This window comes from Barbus barbus (genome assembly GCF_936440315.1).
Source record: "Barbus barbus genome assembly, chromosome: 7".
Taxonomy (NCBI): Eukaryota; Metazoa; Chordata; class Actinopteri; order Cypriniformes; family Cyprinidae; genus Barbus; species Barbus barbus.
Genome location: NC_136735.1, coordinates 14653197 through 14666192, shown reverse-complemented (window position 1 = coordinate 14666192; position 12996 = coordinate 14653197).

Here is a 12996-nt window from a genome sequence, read left to right as displayed (position 1 = left end):
TCCCCTGGCTTTTGAGGATGAAATGGTGATTTTACTGCCCTTTTAAATTTCATTTTTACAAAAAATAATAAAGTACTATTTTGGTAATTATTGTGTCATTCTCTCTGTGTTGGTGTGGCTGGGAATCTAGATTCATTTAAAATTTACAGACTTCCAATCTGTTACACTTTTACACTGTGATAAATATATCGCCTTCACTTAAATGAATGGTTTTGCCTTGAATTCCAAGCGAATTCAACATGTTTTAGTTCTCATGCCATCTGTTCCTTAAAGACCACAGATATGTTACTTTTTTGTAAATCTTTGTCTCAGGTGTGTGCTTTAAAGAGGAACATTGTGTCCTTTCTACTCAAGTTTCGAGAAAATTATGTTCCTACAGGATGTTCTTGATGGCATTTGTGCACAGATCAAGGGCACTGAGGACACAGAAGTTAGTGGCAAACTGCAATTATGAATCTTTTTTGTGATAGTTTCACAGGTGATTGCCCTTTTGAATAAATGTGCGTTTACATACCTACTTAATCATATTTAGGGACATATATGTACCCAAAAGTGAGGTAAAACTGACAAAATCACCTTTTGCAGACATTTGAAGTCACTTATTACTAGAAAGGAATTTAAAGTCTTTTTATTTTCATCATTTTCCTCAGTTGTGTGAAATGCAGTAAGAGCAGCACTGAAGAGAAACATTTTTTTTACAGTTAACACAGGTCATAAATACATACAGATACAGAAATGTTATGTGTATTTTAAAATTAATTGATGTTTTCTTTAAACAAAAGATCCTGTTGTTGTCGTCATTTCATTCCATTTTGTCTTGTAGCGTGTATATTTTAATATAAGCAATCGATAAAATAGAACAATATAGAAATGACAAACTTTCTCTTTTAAGGATGTTTTCATTTTTGAATCTGCAAGAATGCTTTTTTTTCAGGATAAGTGCTCAGAGTCCCTGTGCATGGATGGACGATTCTATTTTTTTCTTTCTTTATTTTTTTTTATTAATATATCCTTTGAACTCCTATTTTACTCTGTCTGGCATTGCAAATGTTTCTGGCATTGCAGCTTTCATTCTTCTGAGAAGACATTCTACTAGAAGTTGGGACATGACTGTGGAGATGTGCTCCCATTCAGTCACAAAAATCTGTGAGGTCAGGCACTGATATTGGCCAATGGGCTTGCAGTCAGCATTCCTGTTCATCCCAAAGGTGTTCAGAGTTGATCAGGTTTGTGTTTGGTGCAGGCCAGTCTAATTCTTCCAAACAGACTCACTAAATCTTTTCATTTAGGACTTGCTTTGTGCATGGGAGCAAAGACATTCTGGGACAGAAAAGGTCCCTTGCCAAATTCCTGCCTGCAAACAATAGTACCATGTAGAGTATTAGTCACTTGCACAAAAAATGCAATAAACCAAGGATGTTTGCAAAAATATTGACAGTTAACTTTTATTAATTCAATCAAAAGAATATTATGTGTAATATTTAGTTCACTTGCTCACATGTAGATGTTCCAAGCATTTTGGGGAAAGTTGCAACAGTTCTCAACTGCTTTTGCCTTTTCATGAAATCCCAGATTGGGTCAATGATGCTGTGAATAATATTATTATTATTATTATTAGTTTTTCCTAATAATTTTTTTTTCCTAATTTCTTTAAGATATAGAAATAAAAAAAATGTTTTAAGATTTCCAAAATGTTTTTTGCAAACATAATATTTTTACATGAGAACATTTTCTCATGTATTATATATGCACGTTGCTGGCAAAATTTTATGTATTATAAATTGTTATTAAAATAATTTATTAATTATTTGTAGTCATGGCATTTGCCTCAACTGAATCTTACAGTGCCATAGGTAACTGAAAACTTTGCGTCATGCTGCCTCCACTCTGCTATTTCAGAAGAATATTAAGACAGAAGACACAACATACACTTAGTAATGTTTTGTTTCTTTAAGATTAGTCTGCACTGAAATTAAGGGGCTTAGAAATTACAAGCTATTTGATTCGCCTGTATGGTGGCAAGGCTGTAGCAACTCTTTAGGAAATGAACTCTGCATAGTTTCAGAGTTGATCTTTCCACACTGATCCCCTCCACTCCCACCTCTGTTAAAGGTGCTGTGGGTGATTACAGCTCCTGGGGGTCTACTGCTGGATGGTTCCCCTGGGGACAGCTGTCCACATGGGAGCAGCCTCTCTAGAGAGCCCAAATTAGAGGGTGTGTGACAGGTGCGGTAAGGGGGGCATGATGGCCGCCAAATTCCTCTGTGCATTAGATGCATACAGAGCGCGGGAGAGAGAAAGTGAGTGTGAGAGAGGGCTGAAATATTTATGATCAACGACTTCACAGGGCAGTGCAGGGCTTCAGCACTGTCCCCCTGGGGAGCAAGTGGACTCAGTCAGTGTGCCCGCCGGTCCAAGCTGACAGCCCCCCGATGGGTCATTAGTGAGCATTACCTGAATGTGCACACACACAGTTACACATTCTATATATATATATATATATATTCTGTATATATCATTTTCACTCACTCTCTTCTACAGTCTTGCCGTTTTGTGCTGCAGTTTTAGCGGCATGAGTTTTATAAATGCCGTTTGATTTTTATTGTATCTGTCACGTGTTCACAATGTGATGATGACAAGTGCACGGTCCAGTGGCCTGAATGCCCAGAGGAAAAGGCGATAGCACCCTTATCTGGCATGATTTAGCTGTACGTCACAAGATGACTGGTGGCAGAGATAAAAGAACAGCCATGTTTATCCCATTAACCAGCTTGGATTTGTATTGAATAGACCTTTAATTCTTGTCCCCTCTCGCAATGTTTTGATCCAGGTATCTTTGTGCTGTGCCGTTGTGACCACGTTCCAAGAAATCCATTTACTCTTTTAAAATCCTCACTGAAAAGGCTTGTTCACGCTAAACACTTTCTCTGGACCACTCTTAAGATGAGGTGTGTGATCAGCCTTAAGAAAAACACACATGCCCGCACATTCAAGCACAGATTTTGTCCCGGCTGCCTGAGACTCCCTGCCAGCACTTGGCTGCATACTGCACCATGTCAGTTCCATCTAAAAGCTCATTCTCTCGCTGTGCATCAAACAACTTGGTGTGCAATTACACACAATTAAGTTCAAGATGCACTTGAGGCCATTATGACGCCTAGCTGAACACGTTTGAACCGCTGGGTTGTGCCCACTACACCCGTTCAGCTCTGGATCCATTGAAATGTTTAATTTGTCCAAAAACAATGAAGCAGTTGTCCGTGAATGGCGTACCAGATATTGGGTGACCTTGAAGTTTTCTATTGACCACTGAATGCCACCTGAACACATTCACTGAAGGCTATTTCCTACTTTTAAGACTATTATCATAACTTTATATTTTGACAAACTTTTTTTGTGTTTCAGTTGTAAAGCTATTGATTTTTTTGGCTTTGGATAATAGTGAATTTTTTTTTTTTTATTATTATTTTTTTTTTTTTTCACTTCAAAATTAGGTTAGACTTAAGATACAGTGCCTCCCAGAACTGAGGCTGAGTGGCATGTTGTTGTTATTATTATTATTATTATTATTATTATTATTATTATTATTGGTTTAGTAATTATTATAAGTCAAAGATTTATTATTAAATAAATTTGTGAATTACATTTTAAACATTTTCATTCTTAATTTTCTGTAGGCCACTTGAGCAGATTCATTCAATCTGAATTCATAGCTGCTATAAAAATACCTTCAGTTTAAAATAATTGCCTTTGTGATAGATTTTTTTTTATTGTCATTCTTCAGTTATTTGCTTTACACATTTGGTTTAGAATGACATTTTATGACCTTTTTTTATTTATTTATTTATTTAAAGATATTGATTAAAAATCCTGTCAGATGTATTTCTATTTATTCTGCAAAAATCAAATGATAGTTAAGAAGTGTATGTTCTTGCCCCACTTTGGCGGTCATCTTACCCCAATGATAGCCCCCAGTCATGATTTTTAATTACATATTGTACAAAGTAAATTAGCAAATATTTCCATTTATTTACTATTACTTTAGAATGTATAGGATGATGATGCATCATAACCAATCTTTGTGTAGGTTAAAATTTTTAACCTTGCCCTGCTTGAAAATAAATCCGACATCCTTAATCACTGTCTCAAACAGGTATTACTTGTTCACTGTTGTGCATGGGGATTTTTTTTTTTTTAATATGAGCTATCTCTGAGCTGTGAGGGCCACTGAATCCCTCTTCCTCTGGCCATGCCTGTGCGCCAGTTGCACTCTTTAGCAAGTGACCCATAAGTGTGCCAATCCCCATCAAATGCCCAGTCCCTCTCAGTGCTGTGCTGCCAGTTGGCACGCCTGGATGGAGGCAACATATTGCAGCACTGAATGTCCTCAAGTAGACTCGGTACATTGGACATTAATCAGACGGCTCTCTGCTTCCCTGTCCGTGTTTGGATGCCGAAGTGCCAAAAATCACAGCCAGTCAGTTTAAAGTGAGAAGAATTGCTCTTCGGGGAGCCAAGAGCAGGAAGCGTATTTTATCCTGGCGGGAACTTGGTCCTATTGTGTCTTGATTGAGTAGTCGCCGTCCTCCCCCTAAATGTCCCTTAAGTAGGCAAAGGTTACAATAATGTCAGCTTGTACATTTGAATGATTGATTCTTCTGTTTGATGTCTCAAATTTGATTTTCAGTTTCCATGTGTTGGATTTTTTGAGAGCAAAACAATCAAGTTAAGCGGGATGAGAGGAAACATCCATATTAATATTTCAACTTAAAACGCTCGTAATGCGCTCTCCAAACACACCCCATTCAGTAATGTCAAATCGGAGGCGATCCCTAGCTCATTTCTTTGTTCCTTGTGGGAGGAAGGAGAAGCGACCACTGTATGTACATGGATAATATGATTGATTCGCATCGTCTACACCAATTTCCCCTTCAGTCCACAGCGCAAGCCCCCCCCGCTGGCAAGTGAAGCATTAGAGTAAAGAAGGCAATCTACACACAGGGTTTGGTTAGCAGGGTCAAGTCATCTTCTGACTAATTCATCAGCTTTATAATGTTTATTTCTTAGTCAAAAGGTTTCATTATCTATCTTTTCAACTATAATTGTTCTTTTGTAAATCTGTAGACTTTTTTGTGCACTAATTTCTTGTAGAGCTGGGTAAAAAATATTGATTCTCCGATTTTAATCGATCTTCAGTTTAACGCAACGATATCGATTCGGGAAATCCCCGAATCGATTCTTAATGCGCGTGCTTCATGTAAGAGGATATGAATATTCACCTCTAGTCCTGAAGGTGTCACCATAGATATACTTACCTGGCAGGGGAGACACCATGATCAAGAAGGCGGTTCACCCAGGGCGAGGCTGTGTGTGTGCACGTTGGATGGGTTAAATGCAGAGCACGAATTCCGAGTATGGGTCACCATACTTGGCTGAATGTCACTTCACTTATCTTTCGAATTGCTCCACTAAAAAAAACAACTGTGTGCACCCTATTATTAATGTAGATGTGTATTTCAGTAATAAACTTAAGTAGGAGACTTTCAGTTACCAGCATTTATATCAAAATATGGATCCCATGTCTGCAAAACTAACATTTTAAATGAAATATTGATAGCTAATCGAATCGAATCGAAATCGAATCGAATCGAAACCATAAAAATAAGAATCGAATCTAATGGCAGAATTGGTCACAATACCCAGCCCTAATTTCTTGCATGCACGAATGCATTGCCACTGGATAGCCTATAGACATCTGAAAAATTTGATCTGAAAAACATATATTCTCTGTGGACCTGTTTTTATTGAAACCCCACTGAAATTAATCTCAAGCCGAAGATGAAACTGCAGCTGTCTTTGTTTAATGTTTTTCTGAAACATTAATGTGTGTTGAACCTTTCAACTTTGGAAAGACTTAGTCTGTACTATGCAAATCAAACAAAGACGCATGAAAACTGAGGCAATAAACCCATAAAATTCCGTCCAATGCCACATGGCTGTGTGTGTGTCCATGAAAGCGCTTGGCTTATTCTTGTGCGGGTTTTGTGCCGGGCCTCTCTAATCTAAGATTTATTGACCATTAGTGAACTCAGAAAGTCATTACAGTTCATTCTGCTTGGGGCCTGACGTTTTATTAGGACAAATTTCCCCGCTGAGAACGCGCACCAGCACTGAACTGCTCACGTGACCCGCGGCTCCCCCCCCCCCCCCGAAAGCTAAAAGCACAGTGTTACTGAACACCAGTCCATTACCAGGGTGCAGGACCCACCATCGAGAGGGATGGTGGGAAGAGATGCCATCTCACGCCCCATGACTAATTATGTGAAGATGCAAATCGTTTTGCCACGCTCCCTTTCTCCCCAATCATTATGTACGCCTTTGATTTGTGTTCTTCAACCAGAGAGGTGACACACAAGTTGTGGAGTGTGCAAGACTGAAGTTCCCTAAAAGAGTTGAATAAATGACTCTGTGAAGTGTTTTATCCTTTTTATGATACATCAGAATGTAAATACGATTACAGAGGCACTTTATGTGTTTTTGTTTTTACTTTGATTTTGCATGATTTAGTTTCTAGCAAATTTTGTTTTGTTTTAAAGATGGGCTTAACGACAAAAGTGACATATGGGAGAGATTGATTTTTCAGCTAACTCTGTTTTTTCTTTGTTCAAAAGTTTTCATTTTTTAGTTGCAGTCATAACTAGGGATGCACAATATACAGTAACTGTACAATACTGTTACCAGTTAGTCTCACTTGTATCAATATCAGATGAATATACAATATAGAGAATTTACCTGTATCAACCAATTAGGTATTTAATTATGGATGATAATTTCTCTCTCTTAACTTTTTAATTACATTTACTGTCAGTTTATGCCCGCTTAAAGTTGTCTAAAAAAGTAGTAAAACTGTTAAATGTTAAATCACATTTATATATTCCACAAAATAGCATATAATTTTAACATCTTTTATTTGGTCATTATCCATAACACAAAAATAACTTTTGGCTTGCAACACTTTTTTCCCCATCAACTTGTTTCAGCATTTTGAGCTCGTTATGCCTCTTCTCTTTTGGGTATCTCTTTTTATTTTTCGTATCTGGTCGCAAGGCTCTTTTTTATTGAAGACTGTTTGAAATATTGTTAGATACTAGGTCAGTCTTTTATGTTGTACATGTCTACATACTGTATGTACAGTAAGAGGGAAGCTTCGGTTTAATCCAGGCTCTGTAAATTCACAATGTAAGCAATGCTCACTGAGTCTCGCTGGTCTGTTATCGGCATCGATCGGACGACATGGCTAAATCGCACTCTGCACTTTCATGTACAGAGTACAGACGTGAAAGAGGCCGGCAGGGTAACGGTGTTAAAAGTGTTACGTTCAGCGATCGCAAACGAGGTCCTGCACCGTTAATGAAAATAGATGCCGAAGGGATTGGGCCCAATAGGGCTAAATGAGCAGCTGCACAGACTTTTTTCCCCCCTTTTCTTTTTGTGTGTGTGTGTGAGGGGTGGATTGAGTTACTGTCAGTGTCAGCTTGACTTTATGCCATCCTTCCTCTCCATTTGGGCAGACAGTTCACTTTATGAAACCATCATTCTGCCTCCTACCCTCTGTGTCTTTAGTGCCATAGGGGGAAAAGGGAGAATTCCATTTTACTCATGTCACCCATTCCTCTTAGAGAAAGTGAGGGAGAGCTATAAAGGATACAGACACACCAAATGGGACTCTTTTTCATTTGGAGTGATGCTGGGATGTTCTGGAAATATTACATGTGCATTTGCACTTGTATTTAGATGTTTACATGCACAGCACACGGCCTCTCATCGACCCTTTGCATGCGGTCGTGCACGTCTGTGCCTTTGACGGCCCCTTGCTTGTTTTTTTGTTTTCATGCAGTTTCCAGTGGCATCTTTGGGCCAATAAATTGGGATTTCCCTCCAATTAAAGGCCATCTGCCTGTGTGCCTCCGTAGAGGCATGGTGTGCCGTATCCTTCCACCCAGGGGCTAGTGTATCTGTCTTTTTTCCTTCTCACATCCTGTCACCATCGGTCTGCTGTTTTCTCCTCTTAGGCAGCGTTATACCAACATTTTGCCAGCATCCCCCTGATGTCTCCAGCTCTCTTGCTTCCTGTTCACCACGCTTGGTTACTCTGGCCGTGGCCTCGGTTTGAAGTCTGACCTTGCTAATTGCTCTGGACCCTAGTGTGTGTGTGCATGCGTGTGGCCACTGTCAGAGCCATGGCTAATAAGAGAGAGCAGATCGGAGCTGGGGAGATGGGCCAGCAGCATGGTGTCTGCCTGTTAAGGGGGTAGAGAAGAACATGGAACGGAGGCAGAACTTGAAAGGCCACCAACTGCTTTTTTAGCCACATGCAAACTTGCAAAAAGGGCTTTGTTCACTTACATGGTCTTGCAAATTCTGTCATCGTTTACACACCATCTTATTGTTTCGAATCTGTATGCTTTTATTTATTTTTCCTCATGAAATGCAACATGAGAAAATGTGGTTTCTGTGCTCGTTTGCATTCATTTCCAAAGGATCGGGGACTTTGAAACTTTAAAAAGGAAGTAAAGGCACCATAAAACTTCAGTCCATGTACCACTGTTGTTTTGACTGATTTTTTCGTTTATCCAATTTATGAAACCATAATAAATATTTAATTCACAAATCAGACTGATCTGGTTCTCTGTTCAGCTCACTGACTACTAAATGATCTGGCCACACTGGAGAGGAATTATTTTATTAGTGAATATCCAAAATTGTACTCTCTTCCTGACACAAAGCTATTGTATGTCTTAATTGGGGTCAGTTTTATGATATGGTTATGATGCTTTACATAAAGAGTGTAAAGCTCCCCATTCACTGCAGGGTTATTGCAGTTAATAAAACTAAAACCTTAAAAAAACATTTCTGATACTTGTTAACTGTTGGTTAACTGAAATAAAATATATAAAAACCTAAACTTTTTATTTCAGCTAGTTGCCAAAGCAGTATTTCTTGTTTTCATATAGTTTAAGTTGATCTACCAAAATAACTAAAACTACGAAAAATAAATAAATACAAGTGAATAAAAAAGAAAAAGAAAAAAAAAAGAAAATGACAAAAATTCACAACAGAATTACTAAAATTAAATAAAGGAAAATATAAAAATAAAAACTAATTCAAAATATTAATTAAAAAATACAAAATTCAAAATAAAAAACTATAATAGTATCCCAATGATACTAAAATAACAGATTAATTGTTATTGCATAGAAAAGTGTCTTCAGAATGTCTTTTTTCAACATAGGGGCATGTAAATAACAAATTATTTTCGGGTGAGCATTTGTTGGTCGTTTTAAATGTCAGACTAGGTTTCTTTAGGGATCTCCATACATTTTGCCTCGTTACGCTCATATCTACTCCAGCATCCCATAGTGCACTTGCGCAGGTTTAATGATTACACAGATGGACTGCGATTGACAAATCTTAATGTGTTTTGTGGTTTGCACCCCACACAATTAGAGCGGGAAGCGCTGCTCTGGTGTTTATCATCACACGTTATGATCAGCTTCTCTTCTGATGCTTAGTAATCGAGCATAAATCAGACTCGCAGCAGTTTGAACTCAAACCGTGCACTGTAAACAACTCTACCTCAGCTCATTTTCCTTCTCTCCCGGCCCCCACCGTTCAGAAAAAGAGTTTTCAAAACCTCAGAAATGCACCACTTTATATAACTCGCCACTCTAGGTGGTCTTGCTCTCATTAACACCGATATACAGAATGTGCGGATGTAAAAGAGAGACATGGTGAGAAAAAACCAAGCCAGACATGGAAGGATAACTTCTTTTGCTTTGGTTTTCAATTTTCTTATTATATGCAAGATAAATCAATGGCAACTCCGATTGGAGACCGTAACGAGGAGGAAAAGCTACCATCTGCGTTTCATCTCCGACGGCCACTTTTTCGATAATGAGCCACCCAGTATGTGTACCTCTGCTGCCAAGTGACGATATGTGGACGTCTTTTAGTAAGGCTACTGCTTTCTGGGTGGGCGAAACCATACCCGAGTTTCTCCAATTACTGAGACCCTCCTGCACCAGTGGCTTCACTGCCATACTGGAGCAGCTCTTATGACAGCACGTCAGTTATAATGCCACCCCATGTCACTGTCATTCCCATAACTAGGCCTGACACGCTCGCCTCGCCAAAACGGTTCTCCAATGTTCTCATCATCTAACATTCACCACAGCGGAAGCCTCAAATTGAACAGGTATATTCCATGCCTTTATGGAGCATGCCTACCTGATTGGAGCATGGCAGCATGCAGTGACATAGGTATAATTGGCCGCATCTGTTCAGATAATGTTTTTACCCTCAGGCAGCATTCGTATCGATTTAGATTGATTGAGCCATAGATTAACTTGTTATGACTCTTTGCCTATTACTACGAATTGATTGCCAACCGAGACTATAACCGGTCAGAAAAGCATAATTGCGGAAGATGTGCATTGAGTAATTGTCCTGAATCGCTCGAATGCGTTTTGCAGGGTGGTGTTTTGTTGTGGATCCGTCTCGCCGGCTTCGAAGGGGTATATTTTGGTGCGTTAGCATGTATATGTGTCAGAAGTTCTGACTGTCAGAGATTAGTGCCCAACAACATTGAATATGGAATAAGCTCATAAGCTGATGGGCGGACATACTCGCCAGTGTTGACTTGTGCATTGTCCGTTTCGAAAGTCATGCTATTATGTGTAATCCCCCTTGCTTCGCCGCCATTGATCTAACCCACCCACTCACACAGTGGGCATGACAATGTGACGAGAAGGTTCTAGCTCTCAGACGGTATGGCTCTGATTCTGAGGAAACAATTCCATCTATCTTCAGTAAAACACAAATCCCCCATCACACACCAGTCAAATTATCATCCATATCAAGAGGCTTTCTGTCAGATAATGTCATTTTGTGAGGCCAGATGCCAGTGAGTGAAAATACATGAAAGGCTTCTGGTCCCTGCAGACAAGGGCAGCAAAGGATGACTCTTTCTGATATCTTTAGATCTTTTCTTTCCCGCTCTCTTTCTTTCTGTTCTTAAGACGTTCAAGAGGATCATGCAAATGTATCATTCTGTCCTCATTAAGGGTGAGAATCCTGGCACTGTATCCATCTTTTTGAATAATGTTGCTATAACTGTGCTGTTGGCGGCTCCCTCGATTCTTCATATTGAGCTTGATAAAGGATTCTGGAATAGTGCTTAACAATATTTTGGAAAAAAATATATACTTTTTATTTTCACTTTGCTGATGCCGAAATCAAAACAGTCTGTTAGCTTTGAAATAATCTTTGTTTGTGCACACCGAAATATTAACAAAATTAACTTTTAGCAGATAAATACATTTAAAATATACAGTCTCTAGTCCTATTTAGACAGAATAACTTTTTTCTGTAGAAGGTCAGGTACAGTAAGGTACATGTTATACAGATTTGATTTTAAGCTGTCTGAATAAAACATGCAAAGTGTTAACAATAGTTTTATCACAACATTTCTTATTTATTTGGAGCTTTGTTGAATGCCATGAATGTGAAATTTCTTGCTGCCTGTTGCACCATCATTTTTTTAGAGGATTTAGATTTAGAATTTAGAGCTTTTTTGCTAACTTTCTGGATAAAACCACAGTAATACGAAATGTCAACATGGAAGAAAACTGTACAGGTTAAGTGATTATTATTACCGGCATTATTATTATTGTTGTTGTTATTATTTTCTCAAAATGTCATGACAGAGATAAGGATTTAATGTATATGAAGTTGAGTACTGTAAGGAAACTCTGTGTATGCATAAATTTATTTATTTTTGCAGTAAAATAGGCCATTTTGGTGTCCGACTGTGGTCCTTGATCGGGAAAGGCTGCTGGTTAAGGTCTCAATGTGGTTGCCTGCAAACGTGCAGACATCTGCTTTTCAGCACCAGTTGCGCAGTAGCATATTTGGAGACAGGAGAAATAGTTTTGTTAGTTTTCGAGTTCAGATATGTTCACTGCTAAACCTTATGCCCCAGCCATAAACTGTCACAAGAGTAAGGTTTTTGTTTAAACTGACCCAGTATTTTTATGCCGGGTCTCTTTTTCTCATGTCCTGTTTCTTTTTCATTGTCTAAGAGGACACGATTCAATTGAATGTGCGTGTTTTGCTTTTCATGTACCGTTTTAGAAGCTTAAAATAGGAAAGGCACTCTTTATGTAATGACTGATGCTACTGTCAAACCATTTTCTATTGAATGCTACAAAAAAGAGGAAGAAAGCGAACAAAGCACTTTCTTTTTGAGTTTAGAAACATTCAGAGTCTGAGGCTGTGAGGCATTAAACTGTGAATTAGTACACACTCCTGTTGCTTTGTCCTTACAGAAATTATCCTCTAATTAGTTCTATTATTCTGTAATTGTCATCTTAGTGCTTGTCAGCTAAGCTCAGACAGTATGAGAGCCTAAAGCCAAAGTAAAAAGATTTTATCTCAACCATTACTTGCACAGCTAATCTGCTTTTTTCTTTCCTCCCAAGGGTTCTTTTTGTATGCATGAAAGCAATTTTTTCATCAAATCCCTTCTATTTTCAAATATTTCTCTTCCTCTGTTGCCAGTTCATTTCAATATGTGAAATCTATTTGCTGACAGAGAGCTGCTGCAAAGCTTTTAATAACTTAAATATTCTGAATGCCTTTTGGAAGGCCCATGCTTTTGGTAGAAATTGGCACTCTGCAAGAAAAAAGGTTTCCGTCAAGACCTTACTGCCAGATCAAAATAGTTATATAAACTGTTTAAATGCCTGTAAATCAGTTTATACCTGTTAGGGATAAAATCATTTTAAAAAATCAATTTAATTATCAATTGCTCCTTGAGTGATCTTATAGGCCTCTTAAGAAAATGTATCACAATCTCAAACTCTGCTCAGATACCAATGTCTGCATTCAGTCCAAATACATTTCAATATTCTGAATCTTCAGTTATTATGGTTATTT